Raw genomic sequence first — 13605 nt, forward strand, 5'->3', positions numbered from 1 at the left:
AATATTTTATTTAAGTTGGCACCACTGCACACACACACATTTATATAAACACACACGAACAAAAACCCCAATAAACAAATATATGCACACATACACTCACACACACACATATATATACACATACACTCACACACACATACATATATATATACATGCACACAAATTTGCACACACACTCAAGAGAAAGCTGGGGAAAGGATGTCATGAGGCGAGCGCGAGAAGCAGAAGCGACCGGGTGGCGGCGGCGAGAGGGAAGCTCATCCAGGCGCCCCACCGTCGGGGACGGCGTGACCCACAAGAAGCGCCAGCCTCAGCAGAGCCGCCATCCCCACAGGCAGGCGATGGGGGGGGGCAGACTTTGGGGAGGGGGCGCTGCTGCCGCGGCCGCCAGGGGGCGCTTTCCCTCCTCATTGTCGGCCGTGCTTTTCCCTCAGCAGCAACGCCGCCCCCCTCTTTTCCGTGAGGTGAGGTGAGGCGGGGGGGAGGGGGAGAACCCTCCCCGGCCTATAACACTATTAATAATAATAATAATAATAATAATAATAATAATAATAATAATAATAATAATAATAATAAATATTCTCAGGGCACACTCACCCTTTTTCCTTCCTCAGGGCTTCGTTTCCCGAGCCCAGACGGCTCGCCTTCTCTGCCTGTCTCGCTCTCCGCCGTCTCACGCTCCTTTTTATTTCCTCCCCCCTCAAACACACACACGCCCGCTTCGTCCCTGTTTCCAACGCAGGACAGCAGCACCTCAAGGGACAGACCAGCCTCCCCTGTCGCGGCTCTTTTCTTGCCGCCGCCGCTCGGTGCCAGCGGCCCCCCCAGCGCGCTCGTGCCCGGCCCCGCGCTCGCGCTCGCTCGCTCGCCACACAGTTGGCGTTTGAAAAGCGCAAAGCCGGTTTGTGCGGCGGTTACAGCGCCGGCTGGCTCGCGCCCCGCCCCGCCGCCTCCTCGCCCCGCCCCGCTCTTCGCCTCTCAGCCAATCCGCGCTGCGCGGTCCGGCATAGCGGGAGGGGGGAAGAGGAGGGGGGGAGGAAACAAACAAGGCTCTCGTCTTCAACCGACGTTTCCCATCCGCCTCCCGCCCCCCAATTAGCGTTTCCCATTCCGATAGGCTTTCTCGTTGGTGAGTGGCGGGAGCCCAGCCAATCGGCTCGAAAGAAAAGGTTGGGAGGCGGGGAAGACGCGCGACTGAACCTGTCAAGGAATGGAAGTGACAAAGGGCGGGGCTAAAAAGGGAAGCGAAGAAACCCTGCTGAAGAATCTGGGGCAACAGGGCGGCGGTGGCGTCCCGAGAGACAGGAGTTAAGGTTGTCGGGGTTTAATTTCGAAAATAAGGGGCACCTGGGCTTAAGATCTGCTCTGATGCAACGGTCGCTTAGCACAGAGGGCGGTTTTGCACTTTGTGCATGCTCAGAGGCACTCATTTCTCCAACTTGCCTTTTGCCATATTTTTTTTTTAAGTGCAGGTGCAAAGTCCAGGAGTGGTAGGTACACCCTGGTGAACAAGGAAAGAGAGAAATGACAGCTACACAGGGCCAAAGGCTTGAACCTCTGATGCAGCCTTGAATAAACGAACCACAGTACTAGGTAAAGGTAAAGGGACCCCTGACCATTAGGTCCAGTCGTGGCCGACTCTAGGGTTGAGGCGCTCATCTCGCTTTATTGGCCGAGGGAGCCGGTGTACAGCTTCCGGGTCATGTAGCCAGCATGACTAAGCCGCTTCTGGCGAACCAGAGCAGTGCACGGAAACGCCGTTTACCTTCCCGCCAGAGCGGTACCTATTTATCTACTTGCACTTTGATGTGCTTTCAAACTGCTAGGTGGGCAGGAGCAGGGACCGAGCAACGGGAGCTCACCCCATGGTGGGGATTCGAACCGCCGACCTTCTGATCGGCAAGTCCTAGGTTCTGTAGTTTAATCCACGGCGCCACCCGTGTCCCCACAGTACTACCATGGGGCAATTCCCTGCTGCCGTAAACTGCAGTTCCTGCCTATTAGCATACCACACACAGCATAAGCGTTGGTCAGAAAAGGTGTCGCCTGACAGGAAAGTTGACAATTGTTCATCCCTTTAATTAAGGACTGGGCACAGCAAGATCCATGACCCAGCAAAGCAAAGGAAGCACACAATAGGAGGTGACGTATCCAAAGCAGGGAAGAGAGTTGTAAAGATTCTGCTGCTGGCCTGCTTACTAATTGAGTTCCATTCAACCGGTGTTTACTGAATTCAGCTGGCATTGAAGCCCGCAAGCAGCTTGGAACCTAATACCTGAAGAATCATCTCCCTATATGAGCCTGCCTCTACTTCCTGCCCCATTGTCTCTCTTCAAAATCCCGACTTCTTTGTGCCAGAGCACCTTCCTGTTTATTGGGCCTCGGTCTCACAGGTCTTCCACTTGTCTGCTGGCAAAGGAACGATTCCTGCCTTCAGAACTAGCCTCAGGCCACTGATCAACCTTTTCCTGGGGCAACTGCCACAGAATATTACTGTCCAGGGCCACCTTGCCTGGAAGTCTTAAGAGGCATTCATCCTACGCTCTTTTAAAATGTGGCTCTTTTTTGGAGTGTGTGCTTTATTCAGTTGTTGTTTTTATTTTGGTTATATATTTGGGGGGGGTTGTTGATCTTTTCTGTGAATCGACCTGAGACATCCGGGTATAGGGCGGTATATAAATTCAATAAAGAATAAGAATAACTTACCATTGGTGGCCAATGGTATGCACAGGAACCGAGGTGGGGGGGGGGCTTGTGGGCCTGGGCCAAATGGCCCCAGTTGCCTCCACCCACCCACCAGGCAGCTCTGTAACTTTGCAGCAGAACCAAGTTGTGTTAAAATATAACCATGCTATAGTTAAAACTATGGTTTTTCCAGTAGTGATGTATGGAAGTGAGAGCTGGACCATATAGAAGGCTGATCGCCAAAGAATTGATGCTTTTGAATTATGGTGCTGGAGGAGACTCTTGAGAGTCCCATGGACTGCAAGAAGATCAAACCTCTCCATTCTGAAGGAAATCAGCCCTGAGTGCTCACTGGAAGGACAGATTGTGAAGCTGAGGCTCCAATACTTTGGTCACCTCATGAGAAGAGAAGTCTCCCTGGAAAAGACCCTGATGTTGGGAAAGATGGAGGGCACAAGGAGAAGGGGACGACAGAGGACGAGATGGTTGGATAGTGTTCTCGAAGCTACCAGCATGAGTTTGACCAAACTGCGGGAGGCAGTGGAAGACAGGAGTGCCTGGCGTTCTCTGGTCCATGGGGTCACAAAGAGTCAGACACGACTAAACAACAACAGGCCTGCTGCTCCCAGTCTACCCCCCACCAGTGTCTATGAAAAAGGACCCAAGTGGGCTACCTCTTGCACGTTGCTCTGCTGTTCCACTTCTAGGATCCCAGTGAAGTCCCTGTCATGTCGTGTGGGTGGCTCTCAAAGCATAGCTTTCATGGGGTTGTTGGCCTAGATTCTTTATCGGGTTCCGCACAAACAAAACAGAGCCAACGGCAAGCTCTCCTCCCTGATCTCCAACACTCCCAACCTCAGCTGCAAAAAGTAGGCCTTCTACTTTGAAGAGACAGTACAGTGGTACCTCGGGTTAGGTACTCAATTTGTTCCGGAGGTCTGTTCTTAACCTGAAACTGCTCTTAACCTGAAGCACCACTTTAGCCAATGTGGCCTCCTGCTACTGCCGCACCGCCGGAGCACAATTTCTGTTCTCATCCTGAAGCAAAGTTCTTAACCTGAAGCACTATTTCTGGGTTAGCGGAGTCTGTACCCTGAAGCGTATGTAACCTGAAGCGTATGTACCCTGAAGTGTATGTAACCCGAGGTACCACTGTATCACCATATATGACTGTCTTCAGTCTTCTCTTGCTGCTTTTTAAAAAAATAATTACATAAAATATAAAGTGACTAAGCCTAGCAACCGCTTTGATTTGCTTTTTGTTTTGTAGCAGTTCCCTATCTTTTGACAGGCATTCTTTTGTTTTATAACATTTACTTATAACAAAAGTTATAAGTAAAAAAAAAAAAAGGATCCAACTGACCTCCCACATTCAAACCACTTTATTTCATTATCATTTATGTAGTGTTTATAAATCTGAAGTGCTAAGTGCTTGGTAAAATCTGCCCCAAAGACAGTGTTCCACCATTCCTCCCCCCCCCCCCCCGCCCCAGCCCTAGCTTGGATTACATCAGCATGAAAACCGAAAAAGAAACATACTTTACAGCTAATTGAAGGAAGAACCTTGGGGATGGGCGGAAGGTCACAGACGTTTGCTTTTTGCCACTCTAGCTCAAGGCAGATGAAACATTAAAAAAAAGTCACAGCCAGTGAGCTCAGCTTGGCACCCCCCCCCCCACCAATAGCTTGGTGCCCCACGCAATTGCACAATGCACCCATCCTGTAGCAGCATGACAGGTGTCTCAATGTTACAATTATTTTAGCATCAGCACCAAATTCATTTATTTGCCCTGGCGCTTTAAAGGTTGGCTTCTAGTCTGTTTTAAAATGCACCCAGTGGTTTTTATTTATTATGTGTTGTCTTTAATTAGAAATACAGTGGTACCTCGGGTTAAGCACTTAATTCCTTCTGGAGGTCCGTTCTTAACCTGAAACTGTTCTTAACCTGAGGTACCACTTTAGCTAATGGGGCCTCCCGCTGCCGCCGCATGATTTCTGTTCTCATCCTGAAGCAAAGTTCTTAACCTGAGGTAATATTTCTGGGTTAGCGGAGTCTGTAACCTGAGGTGTCTGTAACCTGAGGTACCACTGTAATCATAACCCTTCAGTATGAAGGGCACAAGGATGGGAAGTGGGAGACAGGAATTTGCACTGTAGCATGAGAAAGGATGGAGGGGCATTATTGTTTTGTTCTTGTTTGTGTTATATGCCCTTTGTGGTTTTATTCTGTACTAAATAAAAGAATAATAATAATAAAAAAAAAAGAGGAGAGGGAACAGGCCAGAATTCAGGGCTGTGGGTGGGAGAGAACCCTTGTGATTGAAATCAACACTGCAAGTTCTGCATACAGGGTTGCCCCAATGCGTTTTGTTGCCTGCGACAGATCTGCAAATGGCATACGCACCCAGAGCCAGATTTAGGTTTGATGAGGCCCTAAGCTACTGAAGGTAATGGGGCCCTTTATATGTCAGCTGTCCTCTGTCAACAACAAATTGTCGCTGTTTTGTGTGTGTTGAATATATGCTAAATGGTAATTTATGCACCCAATAGGTATCTGAAATATACTCGGAGTCGAGAGTGGATTTCATGCTCTTTATTCAGCTCATAGTGGTGAGGAGGAATGGAAGTTCCCCCCAAATACCTGCTTTATATACATTATTTACACAATGGGCTGCACGTGATTGGCTAATTCTGGGATTCTCCTGTAGGTCAATCAGGTTGTGGATTCACTTCCACCTGGAGCTGAATCGGGTGGCTCCTGCGGACCAATCAGACTGCTGCATTGTTCTAGGACCAATCAGACTGCTGCATTCTGAATCCTGTTGTGCTAGGACCAATCAGACTGCTGCATTTTGGATCCTATTGTTCTAGGACCAATCAGACTGCTGCCTTTTGGATCCTATTCAACTCAGTACATAAAAGTATCTAAAGCCATTTGCACATAACAAATAGAAGCCTACACAACACAAAAACACTGTTGCTGTATGTAGGTTTTATCTTATATTTTGGAAATGTACATCCAGAGTTTTTTTCCCTTACATTTTTTGGGGGGCTCCCACAAGCACCTCTCCCCTTCTGTGGCAGTAAGAATACAATACTAATAATACTACTACTACTAATAATAATAATAATAATAATATTTTTTTATTTATACCCCGCCCTCCCCAGCCAAGGCCGGGCTCAGAGCGGCTTACAAGCAATAATAAAAACAAGATGAATGATTACAACTTAAAAACAAAAGTAAAATACAACATTAAAATAATGGAACATCAAAATATTAAAATGTAGCCTCATCGCAGGAGGAGAAGGAAAAGAAAAAAGAAAGAGAGGGAGGGAATAGCCACGTGCTCTCCTTTCATGACATCCAAAAATTGGCTGCCACTTCGCTCTGCCTAATGGCGAGTTCCCCAATTGCTCAAGCACAGCAGTAGGCAGGCCTCAGTCACATCGTGTCTTCATGGTGCCATCAAACCACATCAACCCTGGTCATAGACACCAGCCATGAGACAGCAGGAGAAGCCCTAGGCAGGTGGAACAGCTCACATTTCTCATGCAGGGAGTCCCAGGATTGAGGCAAGGGTACAGCCCCATACTAGGAATGGTGGAAAGGGGGTCCCCATAATCAGAGACATCGACGCGGATTTGAAGCACTGCTGCAGGAGCGGCAAGACTTTTATATGCACAAAGATGGAAGGCCCTTTATTACCAACAATGGAAGAGTGGCTGTTAAAACTAACAGACTTGGCTGAGATGGCGAAATTGATAGGAGAAAGGTCCTTGCCAACATTTGTTAAAGGTCAGAAACTTCTCGTAGAGTTTTTGCGTGGAAAACGAAATTTCCTTAGGATTTGAGGATTGAAGATAATGTTTGTTGTACAGTGGTACCTCAGGTTAAGTACTTACCGTAATTCGTTCCGGAGGTCCGTTCTTAACCTGAAACTGTTCTTAACCTGAAGCACCACTTTAGCTAATGGTGCCTCCTGCTGCTGCCGTGCCGCCGCAGTGCAATTTCTGTTCTCATCCTGAAGCAAAGTGCTTAACCTGAGGTAATATTTCTGGGTTAGCGGAGTCTGTAACCTGAAGCGTATGTAACCTGAAGTGTATGTAACCCGAAGTACCACTGTAATGGTGAAACTTACTAGAAGAATAAGAAATCGAGATAGCAAACTTTTTATAAAAGAATGGAAATGGTTTATTGAATATTTACAGATAAATTGTAAAGAGATAAAATCTTGGTAGGATTATTGTAATAACCTGCAGTTTCACAAGAGCACATATTTTAAAAAGATGAATAAATTAGCAAATTAGGTTAATTTGGATATGCAAAAGATATGAAAAATATATATAAGGAACCCCAGAAAGAGGGGAAGGAAGTCAAGTTTTGAAATGTCAAAATGATTGTAAAATTAGTGAAATGCATGAATAGTGAAATTTATGAACTTGAAAAGTATAAACTGAAAAAATTGAAAATTGAAAAGAAAAAGGAAAATGTTTCTTTTTAGAAAGTGGTTTTCTTGATTGTTACATTGGAATGAATGAAGTGAATATTGTTTTTATATAGCGGACGGACGAAAAATCAGAAGTCCCTTACCTTCTGAATTTTGTTTATTTTTCTCTCTTTTATCCTCTTTTCCAATTATTTTTCTTTCTTTCTTTCTCTCTATCTTTATTCCTCCCCCCTCTTTATGCTTTTAGTGTGTTTAGATCAACATCTTAGTTTGGACAAAAAAGAGAGAGAGAGGAAAATATATTTGGTATTCAGTTTTGTATTTTTCTCTAGAAGCACTAATAAAATTCATTCTAAGGAGTACTGCTGCAGGAATCCATATCCTTGCCACTGGAAAAGCCAGCCTTCCGTCTTGGCCCACCCTCTCCCCCTGGCAACCCATGGCCAATCCCCCAATAGATGAATTCCACCCAACAGTGCTCCTGCAGGACTTGTTGCCCCCCATTCTGTCACACACGCACACCAGTTGTCATTTGGATGGAGAAAAGCATTTAGAAATTCAGAGAAGAGCGAATTCCAAATGATAGTTGCATTTCAGTTTTTGTTGCGGACAGTGCGAACTAGGTTCATCTTAAATGCAGTGGGGCATTTTTTAACCATCTCCCAGCACACGTGTCAACCTTAACCGCTTGGACTACTGCAATGTGATCTACGTGGGGCTACCTTTGAAGGTGACCCAGAAACTACAACTAATCCAGAATGCGGCAGCTAGACTGGTGACTGGGAGTGGCCGCCAAGACCATATAACACCAGTCCTGAAAGATCTACATTGGCTCCTGGTACGTTTCTGAGCACAATTCAAAGTGTTGGTGCTGACCTTTAAGTCCCTAAACTGCCTTGGTCCAGTATACCTGAAGGAGCATCTCCACCCCCCATCGTTCAGCTTGGACACTGAGGTCCAGCTCCGAGGGCCTTCTGGTGGTTGCCTCACTGTGAGAAGCGAAGTTATAGGGAATCAGGCAGAGGGCCTTCTCATTAGTGGTGCCCACCCTGTGGAATGCCCTCCCATCAGATGTCAAGGAAATAAACAACTACAGTCGTACCTTGGGTTAAGTACTAAATTAGTACCGGAGGTCTGTTTTTAACCTGAAACTGTTCTTAACCTGAAGCACCACTTTAGCTAAGGGGTCCTTCTGCCGCTGCACCGCCGGAGCACGATTTCTGTTCTTATCCTGAAGCAAAGTTCTTAACCTGAAACACTATTTCTGGGTTAGCGGAGTGTGTAACCTGAAGCATATGTAACCTGAAGCATATGTAACGTGAGGTACCACTGTACCTGACTTTTAGAAGACCTCTGAAGGCAGCCCTGTTTAGGGAAGATTTCAATATCTGAAGGACTATTGTATTTTAATATTTTGTTGGAAGCCTCCCAGAGTGGCTGGGGAAGCCCAGCTAGATGGGTAGAGTATAATAATAATAATAATAATAATAATAATAATAAATGAATAATAGTTAATAATAATAATATAATTAATAATAGTAAATAATAATAATAATAATAATAATAATAATAATAATAATAATAATAATAATAACCTCCCCCCTTCTACCCAAGGAATCCTACAATATATTCTCTGGGGCTTGATCAGGTCAGGTCTCCCGCTCTTCCTCTGTCCTCCCCACCTGCCCTTATCAACATAAAACATTTTGTGCCTCTACAACTCTCAGCTGTACAGACTCACACTGTCTGCCTGTATCCTGCATTCTTTAGAAACCCTTTAATCTCTCTCTTTATCGTTTCAACCACCATCAGCACAGTGTAAGCCCACAGATTTCTGTTGACTGGGGTTACTTTTTTTTTTAAGCCATTTGCTTTTAAAATCACAAATGCATATACTTCTGCATTACTGGGTCATTGCCCGTGGATGCAGAAGCCACTATTTTATTTTTGGGTGGCCCCGTCTTGCTTACATGCTGAGAGACTCAACCCCCCGAGTTTGTTATTAGAGAACCTGCATTAAAATTGCTGGCGTTAAGGATGAGTGAACCTGTCAACTTCAGTTTCTAATTTCTCAGATCTTAAATTCAGTTTGTCACATGTATACGTTAGTGATGTTAAAGTCATGAAAATTCATCAGCGTTCTAGTGTGGATATCGACTAATACACACATTTTTTTGCCCAATAGACACATTTTTGCAATACGCTTTCCCCCGAAATAACACGCTTTTGCATGCGGTTTTAACTATTATGTGAATTTTCAGAGACACTTTGTTCCAGTATATATGTTTTTCGACAGATTAGTTGGCTGGAGTACTGCACCGCAGAACCTGGAGAAGTGTGAATTTTAAAGGATGGGTTGTGTTTCGGTCCACGTATTGTTTTGGAAAGTGCAAATTAGGGAAATTTATCTTTAAATGCAAATTAACTCAAATGTCTCTCCCATCCCTAGTTGGAATATCCCTTACAAGGAGCATCCCTGTTCAAAATGCCAGCCAGCCAGCCCCTCCTCTAGAAAACTCCATTCCGTTCCTTGCCCATTTGGGGGGGGGGCACTGCTGCTAACCTTGGTGTTCTCCTAAGGATACTAATGCTTTTGCTTCTGAGTGGCTATGTAACTGTCGGCACTCACTGCCTCCATTTGCTATGACGACAGTGTACAGAATCTGTGCCCTATTTCAATTTGTATTCCATTCATTCATTCAATGTTTATCCCAACCGCCCTTCCAAAAGAGCTCAGGGAATCAAACGCACTTGTGGTAAAACAGTGCAATTAAAAAACAAAACAGAAACGTATTTAACACATCTGAAACATGTAAAAACATCCCTAGGCATTTAAGAGCAATAAACATAGTCAAACACTAAACAAAGGTAAGAAGAAGAAGAGGAGTTTGGATTTGATATCCCGCTTTATCACTACCCGAAGGAGTCTCAAAGCGGCTAACATTCTCCTTTCCCTTCCTCCCCCACAACAAACACTCTGTGAGGTGAGTGGGGCTGAGAGACTTCAGAGAAGTGTGACTAGCCCAAGGTCACCCAGCAGCTGCATGTGGAGGAGCGGAGACGCGAACCCGGTTCACCAGATTACGAGTCTACCGCTCTTAACCACTACACCACGCTGGCAGATACGACCAAATCATGCGTCTGGGTAGACCCACTGGAGCAGAAAATATTTTAGCAGGTGTTTAAAACAGCACTGTATAGCACAGGTGATAGGACTGAGCATGGATTGGCAGGCAGGGGTGCAAGAGGAAGCTATGGAAAAAGGGGTGCTCGAACGGTGGGAACCTGGACTGGATTGCGCCTTCCCACCCCAACTTCAGCCACTTCAGAAGCAGGGAGGCTGGGGGGTGGAGGCACTGATCATAGAGTTGGAAGGAGCCCCAAGAGCCCTCTAGTCCAAGCTCCTGCAATGCAGGGATCACAATGAAAGCATCTGCAACAGGTGGTCATCCAACCTGTGTTTAAAAACCTCAAACAGAGGAGAGCCGACCTTCCGAGTCTGTCTCACTGTCAAACAGCTATTACTGCCAGAAAGTTCTTCCTAATGTTTAGTCGGAATAGGAGGGTGCAATCTTCCCATACCTAACCAGGTACCTCCTTTGCAGATGGAAGCAGACCCATTCACCCTGACAAGAGCATCTCATTTCCACAAGGCGAGTGAGTGCACCCCACCTCTTCTTTTTTGGCGGGTGTGGCACAGAAACTCATTGGGACGTCTTCGACGCTTCCCCTACGGTTCTGAACTTCCCGTCCTGCTGAACTCCTTAGCCCCAAGCCCTGGGCTGCTAAGCCTGTCGCTTGTGCGAACAAAGTTCTCATTCTTACTTACAAGCAAGAGCTTGTGTGTTTTGGGGCGGGAGCCTGGATATGGATGTCAATAGATGTCAGGGATGCCCAAGCGCAGGCGCTGCCACGCTAAAGAGAGGACAGCTCACTAATGTGGAACGAACACCGTGTCGCGCTTGTAAACGGATCTAACAGGCACGTTAGTGGGTAAGGCAGTCCTTCAGGTAAGCCCGTCCCAAGCAGTAAAAGGCTTTATATACCAACGGTAAGACCTTGAACTCAGCCTGGCAGCAAACTGGCAGCCAGCACAGATCATTGAGCAATACGTAACCTGCCGACAGACTTGCACTCCTGTGAGCCATTGCACTGTAGCATTCAGTACAAACTGCAGCTTCCGGACCAGGCATGAGGGGAGTCCCACCTACACACCCATCGCTGAGTGTAGCAGGTCCAGCTTAGGCAGGTGTCACTGCCTCCCTGACCACACGCACCATATTGTATAGCAGGATCTGAAATGTCCGAGTGTAAATAAGGTAAAGGTAAAGGTACCCCTGCCTGTACGGGCCAGTCTTGACAGACGCTAGGGTTGTGCGCCCATCTCACTCAAGAGGCCGGGGGCCAGCGCTGTCCGGAGACACTTCCGGGTCACGTGGCCAGCGTGACATCGCTGCTCTGGCGAGCCAGCGCAGCACACAGAACGCTGTTTACCTTCCCGCTGGTAAGCGGTCCCTATTTATCTACTTGCACCCGGGAGTGCTTTCAAACTGCTAGGTTGGCAGGCGCTGGGACCGAGCGGCGGGAGCGCACCCCGCCGCGGGGATTCGAACCGCCAACCTTTCGATCAGCAAGTCCTAGGCACTGAGGCTTTTACCCACAGCGCCACCCGGGTCCCGGGTGCAAGGGTGTTGCAAAAGACCCTTGACAGCTTTTCCTATGTATTTGTAGAATTGCAAAATGTGGCAGTAGGCAAATTATGCAGTGTTTCTCACTGCAGATCCACTTTAAAGGAAGCGAACAAGCAAGCAATAAAGAAACAAACAAATGCATATTGCCTTTGATTATGCATGTACAATTGCTGCAGGCAACATCATAGAAGAGGCATAGCTGACTGTATGAGAGTAAACTAGGAGTGAGTCCTTTGGAACCTTCTTCTCTATTAATTTTATGTAAAGATACGGTGCTGTGATCTGTATGTGATCTTTTATATGTATAAATTGTGTGTGTGTGTGTGTGTGTGTGTGTGTACATATATACAAATATATACAGCTCGCCCCTATACACGAAGCCAAGCCAGAGCACAACCAAGTGCAGTACAGCCATCTTCTCAGAAAAACTCTTCACAAAGTTCAAGAGTTCAAGACACGAAGGCTTTAGCAACTAATCCACACCTAATGACCCACCTAAGTGGGATTCAGGAAATCACTCAAGAAATCACTCAAGATATCCCTCAAGTAATTAAGGAACAAAAGAAGAAAAGGCACACTAGCCTGGGAACCTCCTCTCTGCCCAGAACATTGGAGGCTATACACCACACCTCCTCAACAGTATTTATAGGAACTCAAACACTGAGATCCTGCTCTGTTCCAGTAACAAGAAGCCGAAAGCACCAGCCTGAAGATGACGAGTGAGACCTCGTCGAAACGTCGCCTAGACACCCCAACTTTTACACGGGAAGACACCCGAGGACACCAAAACCTGCATTCCTGTACCCGTGAAAATCTACGAAAGCATATATATATTTATATATACCTACATATATATAAAAATAAAAGTGAAACAAGTCTTCTAAGATGAGGCTTGCCTCATTTGATTTGTACAAGTAAGGTAAAGGTAAAGGTACCCCTGACCATCAGGTCCAGTCGTGACCGACTCTGGGGTTGCGCACTCATCTCGCTCTATAGGCCGGGAGCCGGCACTTGTCCGCAGACAGCGTGACTAAGCCGCTTCTGGCGAACCAGAGCAGCACACGGAAACGCCGTTTACCTTTCCGCCGGAGAGCGGTCCCTATTTATCTACTTGCACTTGGAGGTGCTTTCGAACTGCTAGGTTGGCAGGAGCAGGGACCGAGCAATGGGAGCTCACCCCGTCGCGGGGATTCAAACCGCCGACCTTCCGATCGGCAAGTCCTAGGCTCCGTGGTTTAACCCACAGCGCCACCCGCGCACAATTTTTAAAAAGCCTACTATCTAGCTGAAGCGCAAACACAAAATGATTTCATCAACCTAGCTGATTAATGGGCTAAATTCAACAGACCTTATTATGTTATGTAAATGGGAGTTGCAAGTCATTGCATTAGCGGAACAACCTCTGCTTGGGCATCAGAATTTCATCTCCCTGCACTGCCCCCCTGCCCCAAATCTTATCTGGGAATTTCCCAAAGCCCCCAGAACAGATCAGGAGTGATGTGCAGTGACTTAGATGGATGCAACTCTAGGTAACTAACCTTTACTAAGCAACCTGGAGTATATTCTCAAAGTCATCGGGGCAAGGATTGCACCACTGTTCTGTACATCTCCAAACACTCGAGGGGCATGCAAGAAATGTGTAAGAATAAAGATCCTCAGGATTGCAGACCCTGGGTTAGATTCTGCATCCTGTAGTATGCCACCTAGGCATGAACTGATGCCACAAGCTATTTTCCACCACCACCACCACACCGAAGCTTTTGCGTTGCTCATTGCCCGCA

The 13605-nt window shown here is 46.6% G+C and overlaps 1 protein-coding gene across 1 annotated transcript in view; it reads right to left on the minus strand.

The window, feature by feature from the left end:
• The window catches only part of STK17B (serine/threonine kinase 17b), a 115500-nt gene that overhangs the window by 26445 nt on the left and 75450 nt on the right, over nucleotides 1-13605 (minus strand). The window contains exon 2 of the mRNA XM_083412546.1: nucleotides 598-632. The gene's annotated coding sequence lies outside the window, so the exon portion shown is untranslated. The remainder of the gene's footprint in view (nucleotides 1-597; nucleotides 633-13605) is intronic.

This window comes from Podarcis tiliguerta (assembly GCF_965153285.1).
Source record: "Podarcis tiliguerta genome assembly, chromosome: 1".
In the NCBI taxonomy this organism is placed as follows: domain Eukaryota; kingdom Metazoa; phylum Chordata; class Lepidosauria; order Squamata; family Lacertidae; genus Podarcis; species Podarcis tiliguerta.